The sequence below is a fragment of the Triturus cristatus genome, chromosome 6 (assembly GCF_964204655.1).
Source record: "Triturus cristatus chromosome 6, aTriCri1.1, whole genome shotgun sequence".
NCBI classification, from domain to species: Eukaryota; Metazoa; Chordata; class Amphibia; order Caudata; family Salamandridae; genus Triturus; species Triturus cristatus.
In genome coordinates, this window is record NC_140589.1 from 422,809,495 (window position 1) to 422,826,037 (window position 16,543).

General features: G+C 43.5%; 1 protein-coding gene across 5 annotated transcripts in view; it reads left to right on the forward strand.

The window, feature by feature from the left end:
* Positions 1 to 16,543, forward strand: part of MCPH1 (microcephalin 1) — a 1,335,298-nt gene that overhangs the window by 164,844 nt on the left and 1,153,911 nt on the right. The window lies entirely within an intron of this gene.

Here is a 16,543-nt window from a genome sequence, read left to right on the forward strand (position 1 = left end):
GTTCCTCCAACTTATATTCCCACACATAAGAAAAAAAACGATTGGCTTTGTGCAGTGGGCTTTCAGGGCGCATATGTTCATATTCAAGTAGCTCATTATCACAGACAACTCATATGTTTTTAGTGGGAACAGTTCACTAGTAATACGCTGTACTTCCTTTTGGCCTAAATTCAGCCTCCCGGACCATCTCCAAGTGCATGGCAGTGGTAGCAGCACACCTAAGAAAGAAAGATATTTTTCTGTATCCATAACTAGATGGCTGGCTGATGAGGGCAGATTCTCTCTCTCTCTCTCTCTCTCTCTTTACAGAGCAAAGCGAGACTTTGCAACCACAACAACCCTATTATGAAAACTGGGCTTACAAATCAATGCAGAAAATTCGATCTCCACACCAGTCAGGTGCCTCACGTTTCTAGGGGCAACAGAAAATGAAATGGTGTCCTTCGGAGGGGAACGTATGATCAATCCAGACTAAATGTGCACAGCTTCTGCAGCAAGTCAAATAAACTGTTTGCCAGATAGCATCCCTTCTGGGGTCGATGGCATCCTGAATTTTCATAGTCCCGAATGCATGCCTCTATATGAGACCTCTTCAATTTGTGTAAAGGATCAATGATCACCGAGAATGGAACGTTGGGAATATCGAGTTCATCCAACTGAGAAGGCACGTAATTTCCTCACCAGGTGGACCAAGTCTCAGAACCTGCTAGCAGGTGTTCCCTTTCAGAAGTAAACACCCTCGCAAACTATCATCACAGATGCCTCACTGACAGGATGGGGGGGGGCCTCATATGCACCACCTCACAATTAAGTGCTTTGGTCTCAAAAGAAAAAGTCTTATCACATAAATGTATTACAGCCCACAGCTGTGCATCTAGCTCTAAAGGCTTTTCTACCATCTCTCACTTCCAAAGACCTGATTATCCAAACGGACAATACCACTACAGTGTACTATATAAACAAAGTGGAACAAGATCAAGACCACTCCAAGCTCAGACAATGTGGCATTGGGTACTAGCAAGAGGGCTATCGATTACAGCTTTCCAAATTCTGGGAATCCAAAATGTAGAAGCAGATTTTCTTAGTGGTTTACATGAAGATAATCACTCAACGACGAGGTGGTAGACTACATCTTCAAAAAATTGGGGGGCCCCAACTTTAGATTCATTCGCCACAGCTCAAAACAAAAAATGCCGAGACTACGCTTCAGGGCTCCTGATCCACAGTCTCTGAGCAATGCCCTTGTGTTCAACTGGTCAACTCCATTTGTCTACACTTTTCCACCGATACCACTCATACCACGAGTTATTCAAAAGTTACAGAAATCTAACATCAGAATGATACTGATTGCACTAGATTGGCAGACAGCGGTGTTACACATCTTCTCGAATTATCTATATTTTGTCACAGACTCCTTCCACGCCGGCCGATCTTCTATTCAGGCTTCAGGGCACAATTCTACATCCAACGATCCAATCCTTGAATTTTGCAGCATGACTCCTGCATTCACTCAATAAAGCCATCTAAACCTTTCTAAAGATTATATGAACATTTTAAAGGAATCAAAGGGACCATCCACACCTTCATGTTATGCCCTTAAGTGGAAAGGTTTTTGGATATGGTATAGTAACTATAGGTATGACCCTAATGAGGTACAAGAGAATGTCATCCTCCTGTACTTACTTCACTTAGCCAGGTCAGGCCTACAATCCTCGTCCATTAAGGTACGCTGTAGCACTCTTTCTTTTAGAGTCCTGTAGTCAAAGACTTTTTAGAAGGACTGATTGTCCCACAACTCAAACTCATCCATTAGTCAACATTGCAACATTTGTCATGGAAAATGGCGTTTTTGATGGCCATTACCTCTGCATATGGAGTTACTCAATTTGGCTACCTGTACGATTAGCGACATTTCCCTGGTGGTACTCGCTGTCCCAGGGATCAATTCAGCCACAAGCCACACAGCTGCTGCAGAGGGTGGAGCCATCCTTAGCGCTTATAGCGCAGTCACTCTCACCGCTGTGCATGACACTCCATTTGGCAACTGGTACGATTACTGGCATCTCCCTGGTAGGACTCCCTGTCCCAGGGATCAATTCACCCACAGGCCTCACAGCTTCTGCAGGGGCAAGGAGCCATCTTCACCACGTATAGCGTCACTCTCCCTGCTGCGTGGGATGCACCCGGGTAAAAGCCGGGTCAAGGATGGGCCTCTCTGCTTCTGCCCAAGACTGGCTGCTGCCCCCCACCCATACCCCCTCTGACATCGATCTTTTGGGGATAAGTCTATACCCTTGTAATCTATTTTCCTTTCCTCTGGAAGGATTGGGACCCTAAACGTCCAATAGAGACTCTTTGCTTGGACTATGTGTGCTTAAAATGATCTGATGACTAATGTTTATATCTCATTAGGGGGAAACTTTGTTTTTGTTCCGTGCTTGTGACCTAGTTAGAACATGGGTAAATAAAGGCTACCGGATGGAACTCCTGTCTAGAGTCCCGCCACCCCCATAGCTAATCACACCACGATTGACTACATGACATGTTAGAGCCATCAGAGGGGTCAACGCCAAAATTAAACTATCGGAGAGAAGGCTCTCCTTGGGCCTTGGTACGGCCCGCTAGGAGAGTTTAATTTCCAAACTAATATTCCCACTCACAGAAGAGACTATCTCCATACCTGAAATGGCCGAGGGCTTGGGAAACCAGGGCCCAGATTCAACCTCACCAAAGAGTAAAAAAAAAAAACGGGCACAATCCGAGCTAAAGACAAGAATCAACAATTTCACAAGGTTACACAGCAGAGACATGCCGCTGTAGATATTCAGGGGCAGCGAAGCCATTTCTAGTGCATCTCAATCCACATGTGAGCCTTAAGGTGAAGACATGGCATCTTGTTTTTCTAACCAATACCTTATAGACCTTTTTATAGAAAAAACAGAGTCTTTCAGAGAAGTAATTAAGCAGGAACTTGCCCCCTTATTTTCACATCTAGATGATATGGCATCACAAATAATGGCCTTAAAAAACATGTTAGAAAAAAGACCGGGGACAGGTAATTTGAGTACCTTGGACCCACTACCATCTAATACGATCCCCGGGGTATATGTCCATCAACTTGAGGGCCAGGGTAAAATGGGGAACCCGGCCAGGAAGGAGGATTCAACATTTGCTCCCACAGCCTCCCAGACCTACCCAACCATTAGGTTTAGCAAACAAAATTACAAATAATAAAGCTGGATTACGAGGAAAAATGTATGGGAAGGACGAACGCCTCGCTCAGGGTTCTCCCCAACTCCCCCCGGAGTGTACCTCTTACATCATATATATTAAAGAATGTGCTGGGGCATCATATAGATGGATTTGTTTTCATCTTCACACTGGCCATTTCTATGGTTAGCGGGTGAGCCAAAGGGGGCTTGGCGATATTAATTTCAAACTTATCGTCTATTGTCATTAAAATCTCTCATCTTCCTGCTTTCAGCTGGCTTACCTGATAATAGACCAAAAGTTTGAGGTAATTTTAGTTAATGTTTTTAACAATATTTTTAACAGTACATGTAATATGATTGTTATAGAATTGGGGAAGGAACTGAAAGTATTTGTAAATAAGGTAGCCTCCAACTTCGTGTATCTTTGGGCCGGTGATTTTAACACAAGTATATACCAGAACACTAATTGCACAGTTTGTGGATTTCTAGATTGTTTGGGGACTGAACAACCCCATTACCCCCATGATTCTTATGGGGACTTGTTAAACGAGCTCCTATGCAACTAAATCTATAATCAATTGTGCAGGAAATAGAAGAAAATGGCTCTGTGGTGCCTACTTTTTATGGAAATGGGCATTCTTCCATCATTGACCACATAATGATCTTGGTAAAAGACCTACAGCTGATAAAAACCCTAAAACTTTTAAGCACAGTTCTTAGTGATCATGCTATGCTAAATTCCACCCTAAATATCATCCTTAACATACTAGAGTTATTGGAAATAGCGCCCCTAATTAAACCAGTGAGGAGAAATGGGGTTACCATAAAATGGGCTCGTGTAAACAAGCCATAAAAGGCTTTAAACCATTATTACGGAGCAATAGAAATCCTTTTTCACTTGTTCGGAATGGGGGTGGATTATGAAAAGTTTGTGGAGGCTTTCCATAAAATAACTTCAGCAACTGCGACAAATCTACATATCCCAGCTAAGGTCCTAGGGAAGAGAAGTATAGTTATGGGGTGGTTAACTTCCCACTGCGCTAGAGCAAATCAGGCACTAAGGAGGCCTTGCAAGAAACTCTGGGAAATAGGGAAAGTATCAAGGCGCTAAGAACAAATTATAAGATGGTTCTAGCTAGTAGGAAAGGAACTTCAGGGGCAGGCCTGGGCAGATCTAGAACTGGCAGCTGAAACTGATAACAGTAACCTCTTCTGGGAATCCGTCAATGCCTCTTTTCTTAAAGAGAATTCTTTACCAACCATGGAGGTTTCAGTTCCACCAGATGCCTGGATTACACACTTCGGAGGCAGTTTTAATCCAAATAAGTTTACTATTGATATGCCCCAAGGTTCCCTAAATATAACCAGTTTTGAGCCCTTGAAGTTACTATAGAGGAAGTTGGTGTAGCCTTAAAGAATAGCGTCCTTGGAAAAGCTTTCAGGGCCTGACGAGGTTCTAGTGAACAATTTTAAATCTTACACATCCTTATGGGTACCGATCCTAACCCAAATTCTTATTGCAGTGGCAAATGGCCACACCCAGAAATCCTGGAGTGATAGTATGATTTGTCCAGATTCCTAAAAAAGAGAACAAAAGTGATGCTAGCTGTTATTGCCCAATATCGCTTTTGAACTCTTCTGTGAAAACCATAGGTAGGGTGATTTTAGGTAGGCTGGAATCCTAGGCCCAGGAAAAATGCGCGTTAACTGAATCACAGTATGGGTTCAGGAAAGAAATGGGCACTGTGGAACAGGGAATAAACCTGCACCTAATTATCTGCAAATATGCATTGGCACGGGAAGGGCACATTCACCTGTATTTTTTTCGGATGTATCTAGTGCTTTTAATCTTGTGAATCACTCTGGTAGGTGCTAATTGATATGGGTGCCCCAAACAACATAATATGCCACCTCTCAGTTGTACTCCACTTTAACATCTTGCGTACGTTACGGAAAGAACTGGGAATGTACAGAGAGATTTTGGGTGACAGTGTATTAGGCAGGGATGTGTTCTTGCACCTCTCCTATTCTCACTGTACATAAATGGGGTGGACGGCCTTCTGTAGTGTACAAGTTGATGCCCTTAGAGTGGGTACCTGCGTTTCCCCGATCTTACTTTACACAGATGGTGCAATGGTTTTATCCAGGGCGGAAAATGGTCTCCAGCAATTGATAAATTACTTTGTTGCTTTAATGGAGCGTAAAGACCTAAAACTCAATTTAACCAACACTTACACCATGGTTTGCGGGAAAAGAATAAAAAAGGGGAAACACCATTATGTACAGGGTCAAAAGCTAGAAGAAGTGAAGACCTTTATTTACCTAGGCATTTCACAGAAAGACTGGTCATTTCATCTGGAAATGGCTAAAGTAAAATTTGTACGGGCCACTGCAGCTGTACTTGGTTGTATAGACAGCAAACCTTTAAGAGAAATCACAAAATTATATAAAAGCAAATGTCTCCCAGTTGCCTTTTATGGATCACCAGTTTGGGGTAGGATAAACCGCTTCTGACGCAAGAAAACATCTTCCTACGTAGGCTACAGGTAGTCCCAAGTTCGACTCCTGCCTGTATTGTACACAAAGAACTGGATGTAGAGCATATGGTAGATACTATCAACCTTAACACACTTATGAGGTAGAATAGCATCTGGTCGAAAGAAGGCACTAAGTTCACCAGGGATGTTATTACGGATTGCCTGGGTCTTGATCACCACGAAAAGATACTGTGGCTCCAGTATGTTACAGCTCTATTACAAAAACTAGGGTAAACCTTACTCTTTCAGAACTCACACATCATTTTACAGTTCAGTAAAAAGGAAATGAGATCTATTTTTGTGAGGAAGAAAGAGATACTTAGAGAGTTACAGGAAAGAAGGAAGCTTAAAGTAGATGGATATTGTATGGGTATATCCGAATAGGGGATCCAAGGATATTTGGTAAATGTAAAAAATATTCCTGACCGATTGCTATTAATTAGATTACGCTTAGAGCTGCTCCACCATCTAGTGGTTTTCCCCGATCAGATTTGTGGCTTTTGAATCTCCCAAGGTGCCAATGTAATGGAAAGGCTAGACAAACGACAACTCATTTCATGGTTTTCCGCAAATTTTATAAACAGATCAGATTTTGCAAATTACATTCCTTTTTCTGTCACATAATTTTATTTGTCATAAGGAGGCTTTTAACTTAAAACAAATCCTTCTAATATGCATATATTGTGCAATTCTTGTTTATGTTAAGAAGGCTATCCAAAGTCATAAATCATGGACCTATTTAGTTTGCCTACATTTTAAAGAAACTTGTATTGGTAATTGAGACGTCTAACGACTGACTCCCACTGTGTTGTATTGTTAGCATTTTATTGAGCAATTTAGTGAAATAACTTGCTTAAGTTCAGGAGACTTCAAGATTCTGTCCTTCTTTTGCACTTTAGATCCCTGAACTTATGTGAGCTCTCTTTTCCCCTCTAAATTTAATGGGTTTTTTTCCAGATGAGGAGGAGATTTACTAGTATAAAGGGAAACCATGATTACATTGTAAGCTCTACTTTGTTCTGTTGTACTATGACTTGGCACTGAATGGCCTAGCTGTGGTCATTTCTTAACTGTTATAAATTTGAATACTCTTTTTGTGATTTTTTTTTTTACTGAATAACTGTTTTTATCTTCATGCATATGGACGCATCATGAAATTTGCATTGCATTCTGTCTTTATGGATCTGCTTTTATGGATTTGTATACAAATCCGGATAAAGATTCTTGAATGAGTTACAGGCTTTGCCGTCCATAAAACTATTCAGTCTTCAAACATAATAGAGTAGTTCTGCTTACACATCTTTCCTATCTACCTAAAGTGTTATCAGATTTTCATATTAACCAATCACACTCCCAACTTTTTTTCCTAACCCTACAATTACAATAGAGAGAACTTAACTTTCTCTTAACATTAAAAGTGCTGCGTTTCTATCTAGATAAGTCAAAAGTTCTAAGGAAATCGAACCACCTTTTCATGAACTATGGTTCTTTAAAGCGGGGATTAGCTATCTCAAAACAATCCGTTGCGAGATGCCAAATTTCAAACAAACCTTTGCCATGCAAGCCTAAAGCTCACTCTATAAGGGGAAAGACAGCAACTACAGCTTGGGTCAGACCGATTTGAATCTTAGATATTTATAAGGGAGAGCTACTCAGTTATTTACACACGTTTACAAGATTCTATTGTCTAGATACGGATACTCCGGCCGAGGCAAAAGTTGAACAAGAAAGTTTGAGGAACCTATTCAAACAGTTAGGTTTTGTCACCTTGAACTGTAAATTCACTGTAATGCCGCCTTTTTTTGCTAATGCACATTACAAATTCACAGCTTGCATGTTCTTGACAGCCGCGTTGGGCGGGGGTGTTCTTCTCTCAGCTCGCTACTCTATTCAAAGTGCTTGACTATTAATGAAGATCCTACGATGCAGAAGGAAAGCTGCATACCTGTAATCTTAGTTCTGCATCGTAGGGATCTTCATTGAAGTCATAGACGCTCCTCCCTCCTCTCTGGTGTCAGAATATATTTATATTGTGTGATTAATGTAAAAAAGAACTGACACTCTCAGGCAAACTGCCACTGCAGTGCATTGTGGGATAGGGTGCTTCTGGGGTCCTTAAACATGCAGGCCTCCTTTTGTAATCTCAACAATTGTAGCCTTTCAGTCTGCTTTTCCTCTTCATGCTGCTTTGTACACAGGCAGCATTTTTACCATGGTACTTGTTGATCATTCATAGGCTATAATAGACTTTTGCAAGCAATTCTCCTACAGCATTCAGTAGGAAAATGCATCACTGACAGACTGCACTGAGACTACATGTTATGTTCTACTGTTTTATAGAGCGCACAGCTGCCCCGGCGAAGGGGCGTCCCAGCGCTAACAGCAGCAGATCAGGAGACAACTGGGCCTAAAGCAGAGGGAAGAGGTGTGTCTTGATAGCCTTAAAAAATACCAGGTAGTTATTCATGCTACGAATATGTAATGGTAAATCGTTCCAAAGTTTGGATGCCAACGTGCGAAAGGAGCGCCCACCAGCATGCACCCTCCTCACCCTCGGAACAACCACAAAATGCTGATCCATCGAACGGAGTTGGCGAGTGGGTGTGTAAGGTGAGAGCAGATTGGTCAAAAAGCCAGGAGACGAGGACTTCGGAATTTTAAAAGCAATACATAGGACTTGAGCTTCACACGTCTGGCTACTGGCAACCAATGCAGTCTGCGAATAGCACTGGAAGTAGGACACGTTCTAGGAAGGTCAAGAAGAGATCTAGCCGCCACATTCTGGACCCTCTGCAGTGTCTGAATCTCTGTCTTATTGGTCCCCAAATAGAGTGAACTAGCATAATTTATTCTAGATAGAATGGACGCCTGAATGATGACCTGCCTGATAGAAGGATCAAAAAACCTTAACAGAGGTTTGAGCCCCCGTAGTATTCCAAAGCAGGTCACTGCCACCTACTTAGTTTGGACCTGAAAGTCCACCCAGACACCCAGATTTTTTTACCACCTGTTTAGGGGTGGGTGCACAGCTCAGGTTTGTAGGCCACCAGCGCTCGCTCCACAGCTCTGTGTCCCTCCCAACCAACAGAACCTCAGACTTGCTGGCGTTGAGCTGCAGGCAGTTGGCCGACATCCACTCATAGATAGCTGAGAGATCACTCTGGAACTTGGAAGTGTCCTGCACAGAGTTGTCAGAGTGCCACTATCAGCTGTGTATCATCAGCATATGACACTATTGTCAACCCCCTGCTCCTGGCCACTGCTGCGAATGGTTGGACGTACAGATTGAATCGTGTGGAGCTCAATGCTGTGCCCTGTGGCACCCTTTGTGTAATGGTGTGAATCAGGGAGGAGAAAGGGGGTACCGTAACCTGGAAGGTCCGCTCAGAGTGGAAAGAAGCAAATCAATTCAGGGCAGAGCCCACAATACCTCCCTCCTCCAACCTTTGCAGCAGGATCTGGTGGGAGACCGTATCAAATGCGGCACTGAGATCTAATAAAATCAGTGCTGAAGTACATCCCTCATCCAGTGTGACCCTCAGATGTTCGGTCACCGCTAGGAGAGAAGACTCTGTGCTGTGCCCCTGGCGAAACGGTGGTATTGAGGGGGTTCAGGGACAACAGGACTTAGTAGTAGAAGGAGTTATAGTCGGAACCTCATGGTGTCTCCTTGTTTCCCCCACAGGTCTCCCTCCCCACAGTTCCTACCCTTTCCTTCCCCCGCTCAATTGCCCCAAAATTCCGTGTGTGTTCGCATGTTCCAGACTTGGGTCAATTCAGAGGTGGGCCCCCTTTGAGCATCGGCACAGCCCCGAGGACACAGAACTGGAGAGCCGGACATCCAGGGCCTTAGGGATGACTGTCTTAGACAGGGACAGGTTGATCAGCTGTCTCAGAGGTGTAAGGAGCACAGAGAAAGATTTCATAAATAACTCCGGCGTAAGGGAATCAGCAGGGGAGCCCGATTTTTATCTTGCTGCATAACCTGCGCAACTCATCCTGTGAAATTGACGAAAAGCAGCAAGAGTATGCATAGCAAGGGAACTAAGAACAGGGCCAGGACCACAAGCAACCTGAGGAAAGGAGTTGTAGATGTTTTCCACCTTCTTAACAAAGAAGGTGGCAAGAGCCACGCATTGCTTATCCGAGGACATCAGAGGTACTGTGGATGTCCCTGCAAGTTTGAGATCTTTAAGAATAGAAAAAATACTTTTAGCAGGGTTGCTACTATTCCTGATATCCTCAGCAAAATAGTCTGCCGGTGCTGACTGGATGGCCCTGTGATAGCCCTTGATGGCGGCCTGGTAGTACCCTTTCGAAGTCGGATCATAATCGTGTCTCCACAGCCGCTCCAACCTTTTACACCTTTTACACACTTTACGCATACTAGCTAGCTTATAATTATACCAAGGGCTGGACTTGTAATTGCGGCATTTGGACCACTCAGCAGGAATAAGCGATTCCATTGACTGGAGAATCCAGTCCGCCAGAGCTTTATCTGCAACAACTGGGTCATCCGGCATGTTGGGAGTAGTAGTAGCAAGGAGGGCATGGAATAGCTCAATATTTAGTTTATGTCACGGGTGCTTAAAGGAGGATTTCTGAAACACCCTCTGAACAGCCTCAACCCCTGTGAGTGTCATGGGTATTAAATAATGGTCAGTCCAGCTCACCGGGACAGAAGTGTTAGCCGTAAGGGAGCGAAGATTGAAGAAAACTGGATCCAACAAATGGCCAGCGGAATGGGTGGGGCCCTAGACCTGTTGAATCATCTGACAGGCCTCAAGGTCAGCTAAAAAATTACCCATTTCCGATTTCTGAGAGCAATCTAAATGTAAGTTCAAATCCCCAATGATGCTAAAATTAGCTGTTCTCATGACCAAAGAACTGACTATATATTTGAGGGCGGTCCTAAACTCTTTGGAAGGACCTGGAGGGTGTTAAACCAGAAGCCCAGACAGGATGTAGCTAGCGTTAAAAGAAATCCCAAAACGCGCGCACTCGCTGCCGGCCAGAGCCAGTTTGGTAAAGGTGCAGGTGTAAAAAGACTTAAAAACAACTGCAATACCGCCACTCCTAGATTCCTATTTAGAATCGGAATATTGAAACCCTGGGAAAGCGCCAGACCTGGCTCAGCCACCGTATCAACTCGCAGCCAAGTTTCAGTAAGAAAAGGAACATCAGGGGATTCATCCAGCAGCAAATCGTAAACCTCATAAAAATGCTTAGCTGAGGAACGACAGTTCAAACTAAGAAGTTTATTATTGTGCCTGAGGGGGGAGGGCGACCTAGGGGGCAAGGTAAAGGCCCAGGAGTTGAAGCCAAAGCTTTTACAACAAAACGGACCCTCAGGTGGCTTATCTGGGGGATGTCCACAAGGGTTCACCACTTTCCTAATAGCCAGAAGGTCGTCTCTGGAGTACATGGATTTACCTCTGGCCAAACCGTCAGCATTTCTGGCGACTGGCGACGGCCACCACGGACAGGCGCAGAAGGGCTTGCCTTATGCGTGCCCGTTGCACATCAGCGATTTCACCAAATTAAATAGGTGAGCTCCAATTAACAGACCCGCCCCCAGCAACCCCGGAAATGTGTCACACAAGGGAGGTCTGAGAGGAGAAAGTACCCGCCCTCCACACAAGCGGCACACAGCCATGGTGGACTGGGGCGAAATAGCCACACCCACAGTTGGGGTTTGAAAGTAAAGAAAAATACACAGCACAAATAAAAGCACACGTGAACACAACAAGATGTCTAAACAAGTTAAAAATGATAAAATGCCAGAATCTAGGTAAGAGCGCAAAGCCTCACCGATAGCTGGAAAATGACTTTGTGATGAACATTCTTCAGTGCCTTTTTCTTCAACTGTTGATATATATTGAAGGACGTGTTCCGGTGTCTTCGTAGGCAGTGGGGGATTATATTTGAAGTTCATGTCTTCAGAGAAGATCCCACGATGCAGAACTAGGACTACATGTATGCACCTTTTCTTTTTCCATTGTTCAGTATGGGGTTAAGAAGGAACTCAAAACAGTTGATCAATGTTTGAACCTTCACTTAACCCTTAGTAAGTGTACGCAGGCGAAGAAGGGTTGCCTGTACTTAGCATTGATGGACCTTACCTCAGGTTTGACTAGGTGAACAAAGGGAAGCTTTGGGGAAATATGTTGAAATTGGGAGTGGAGGCCCCGTTGGTGCGTTTTTTTGCTCAGATGCACAAAGTTGTGACTGGGTGCATAAGGTATGGGGCTAATGTTGAGTGCAATGCTCCGATTAAAATGAAGCGTGGTGTGAAACAAGGGTATGTGCTGTCCCCTTTTCTTTTTTGTCTATTCATCAATGAGCTTGAAAGCTTTTTAACTCTGGAGGCGGCAGATACACCCAGGGGCAGTCCAAGGAAACTCCTTTCATTGCTATACGCAAATGATTGAATCCTAATATTTAGAATCGGCTTACCGTATTTGGAGGATTGCATTAAATTATCTCCACTTATGCTGTGGTACTCTATCTGATCCAAAAAACTATTTTTAAATCGGGTTGTAAACACTAACTGTTTATGGCTTGATTATGCTCATAGAATCCTATGGTTGAGATATGTTAAAGAACAATTTATGATGTTAGGAAGGGCTGAATGTTGTTTTTTTAGCCCATGGGACATCACTGCCCTATCTAAAAGCGGATTAAAGACAGAATGTCTTACAATGTGGGGACGGAGAAGAGAAACCCAAGAGCTTGGAAAGAAGGAGGTCTCTACCTTAACATTATCGGAGATATTATTTACTTAGGCTTAGGTAAAACATAGCTACATTTTTGGTTTTCTACACACGTGATGCTTACTGTGATTCAGACTTTGAACTATCAATGTACAAAAGAGAGGCTGAGGTACAAGGACACTGCACCGAACACATTAGTGGGTAAATTATTAGGCAGACATGGTGGTGCTAGAATCTAGAACAGCAGCCATCTTAATCTTCAACACCAGGAGGGATACTCCATCAACATAAAAATAGCATGACTCAGCACCCACATTTAGAACACCCTTATTTTTCGGAACAGTATGCCTACATGATTAGAATATGCAATGCACAGACACCAATGTCTTTTTCTCGATAAAAATCAAATCTTTATTTATGATTCTTGCATTAAGACCTTTATTTTTTAGGTCTCGCCTGACCCAGTGCTTGCGCTGGTCTGGTGAGACTTTTAAGTAGGGGCTTCAAAAAATGCTACCACCGGCCTCAGCTTGCCGTGCATGTGCGCGGACGCGCGCTTGAGCAGAGGCGCCATATGGTGTGATTACTGCTGCGTGCGCACCACTCGCGCACATGCACTGCAAGCTGTGGCCGGCGGTATCATTTCACTTTCGCCGCACACCAACTATACCCACCCGCGCCGCCCCCTCCAGCGACTACCGGCTTCAACTTTTCAGGTCCTTTTTTCTTTCTTAACATGTACTGGTTTTATCTTGGCCAGCGTCTCGCGTTAAATCGTGCTGCTTTTGCCACACACCAACTTTCCCCACCCGCGCCCCCCTCCCGCGACGCTCCTCCGACCCTCCCCCGCCGCGTCTCCCGTTAAATCGCGCTGCTTTCACTTTCACCGCACAACAACTTTTCCCACCCGCTCCCATTACGGTAATTGAATCAGTATCCCTTTATACATTGAGCGATGCATTCTCTGTACCTGGCTGTGGTTTTTGCCACAAAAGAGCACACACGTTAACGCTTCAATGCTTCGTCTGACTTTTCCACAGACCTAACAAAGCCCCGGCCTCCTATCAGGCATTATAGGTGCATCAAAATGACGATAGGGTTTTTAATTAGAGACTTCTTCAGTAATGTCGGGGGCATTAGAGTTGTCCATGATTGTGGCCAGACATCTGGCGTTTATTGCAAAAGCATTTCCCCTATTCAATTATCCAGATTAAAAAGCTCTTACTGTATTGTAGATATAATGTTCTGTAAGCCGTTACCCTTCATGCAAGTCGGTGTTACAGCTAGTTAATTAGTGGAGGGAAACATTTTGCTAGTTTTTCAGTTTGTCTCTGATAGTGAAGTAATTTTGCTTCTGCTACATACGTGGCCCTGTAGTTCTTTCTGAGGCTGGGCACCGGTTCAGCGCTTTTCTAGGATTTCTCGTTGACTGGAGGCTGTTATGTCGTCGTCGTTTGAATAGGGGAGGCTAATATGTTAAATATATTTTTTGGTGATTTTTGTTGTTATCCACATACGTTAGTGGGGTGATTGTGATATGCTCAAGCCTGCCAGAGGTCTGTATCATGTACTTTGTGTGTGGGTGCCTGTGCCATGTGACTCTGATCTTTATCTCATTCTAAGCAGGGGAGCGTTTGATCATTCTTCGGGCTGAAGTGTCAGTGCTGCTGAGCATCTTTTGTAGCACTGCTGTCCTCTTGTGTGCTTTGAGTGACATATTCTGTAAGTTTGTCTCTGGAGTGGTTTGCGCTCTCTGGAAGGTAATAAATAGCCAACCGCAAGGCTGTGCGACACTGATGTATGCCTACCTTGGATATTTCCTTAACTGATTATCGGACGGTTGTCTGAGAAGAGGGGTTTGGTGAGAGGGGTTGGCTACTCAAGTTCAAGTAACTTTATTCGATTGTAAAATTTAACAATCATAAAAGCACAATACATGAATAAACATTTCACAAATAAATTGTTTAAAAAGGCTGTCCAATACTTATGTATGATAGGCGAACTATGTAAACAATATGAGTAAAGGCATCAAGCAGGATAATCAGGTTAAGAATATAAATAATTTGTACTGAGTTAAAAATCATTAGGGAATAGGACAATAATAACAACATAATTATCCCTCCATACTTTTCCTGAAAGTAATAGCTAGTTTTAAAAAACTGCTTACATATAAAGTACAATCGCAGTTCAAAAGTTGAAGGAAATAAAGTGCTGGTTTAATCTGTGTAAATTTTAGTTTCTTTAAACAAGGCTTTAAATCTAGCCTTCGAGGTACTGAATAATAAGGACAAAAAAATAAAAAGTGCTCCAAATCTTGCGGAGACTTTCCGTCGCAGCCGCAAGCAGGTAGCACTTGTCCACGATGGGACCCTCTTGGTACTGCCAGTAGGAGGTGGAACAGGTCGAATCGGAACCTAGTCAGCAAAAATCGTTCATAGCCAGATATAGGCCATGAGAGATATGGTTCCAAATGTAAGCATGTTTTAAGTAGGGCGTGTTTCCTGACACTGCATTTCACAAACTCGGCCTCCTCCCGGGCAAAGTACCTGGTTGTAAAAAATGCTTTTTTCACAAATGTGACATCAGCTTTTGTTATAGTGGATGGGGTTAAAAACAGGGCTGGCCGTCCAAGTTCAGTAAGGCGATCTTTTATATATTTCAGCCATGGGACCTTGAATCTACCATCCCAGGTTAAGGCTTCTCTTAATATATCGTGGGTAAGGGGTATGTCATTATTCAACCAAGAATTCAACCAACAAAATATGGGATTTGCGGCTAGTCTATCGCTTAGAAAGGGCACACCTAGCTCCTCGTGAGCCGAGAAGTTTCCGGTGCCCCTAGGCAGCCTTAGGATCTTCTTAAAAAAATTATTTTCTGTGACCTCTAGGTCTCGCGTCTGGCTATAGCCCCAGAGTTCACTGCCATAGCAGGCAACTGCGATGCTCTTTGCTTGGTATAATTTAAGCAAGGCCGCCACCTGGCTGTTGCCCATTTTTCTCGCAAATCCTAATATGGCTGCGTTGACACGAGTCATTTCGTCCTTTTTTTTATGGACTGCTGGGCCCCAAGATAATTGGTCATCGAGAAGAATTCCAAGATATGAGAAAGTTTTAGATGTTGGAATTTTTTCCCCATTTATAGTAAAGGAATTTGGTTTTCGCGAACCATGGCCAATTTTCATGACAAACGACTTAGAGTTATTAATACTGAGGCCTCGAGACTCCATAAAAAAATAAAATGAATTTAGAAGTGTCTGGAGACCATTCGCTGTCCTTGAAATCAGGACGGCATCATCTGCATAAAGCAGAACCGGAACTCCTCTTAGACCTACATGAGGATAATCCGTACCTGATCTCAACAAGTAGTCCTCTAACTCGTTGATATACAGGTTAAAGAGGAATGGGGCCAAGATACACCCTTGTCTAACACCCCGATTAATTCTTATGTCCCCAGTCACTTTAAAATCTTGGGTGTAACGAACGTTTGCTCTTGTGTCAGAATGCAAATCAGCCAATAGATGGATTAGGTTTTGCTCGACACCCATCTTTAACATGATATCCCATAGTTTACCCTATCCACGCAATCAAAAGCGGACGATAAGTCCATGAAAGCCATATGAATAGTTCCCTTCCGGGCCAAAGTATATTTACCTGTAATCAAATATAGATTCAGGCATTGGGTCACTGTTGAGTGACCAGGTCTGAATCCATATTGTATTGGAGACAAAATTTTATTCTCTTGGGCCCATGTTGTTAATCTAGTCAGGATTACACCCCCCACTACCTTTGCTACTGAATTTATCAATGAGATTGGTCTGTAGCATGATGGGTTGCTGCGGTCACCCTTTTTAAACACGGGGACTATTGTCGAGTGCCCCCATGTCTTCGGGCATCCCGAAACCGTGGCAGCATTTATTACTTTAGTAAGTACGGGGGCCCAAAGTGAAGTGCAAGATTTAAAAAGATCCGGAGGTAGGCCATCCGGGCCAGGTGCCTTATTTCCAGTTAGCCCTTGAATGGCCTTTTCTACCTCGTTATCCAGAAAACACAGAGGATTCGCCCTTCTAGTTAAAAAATCATAT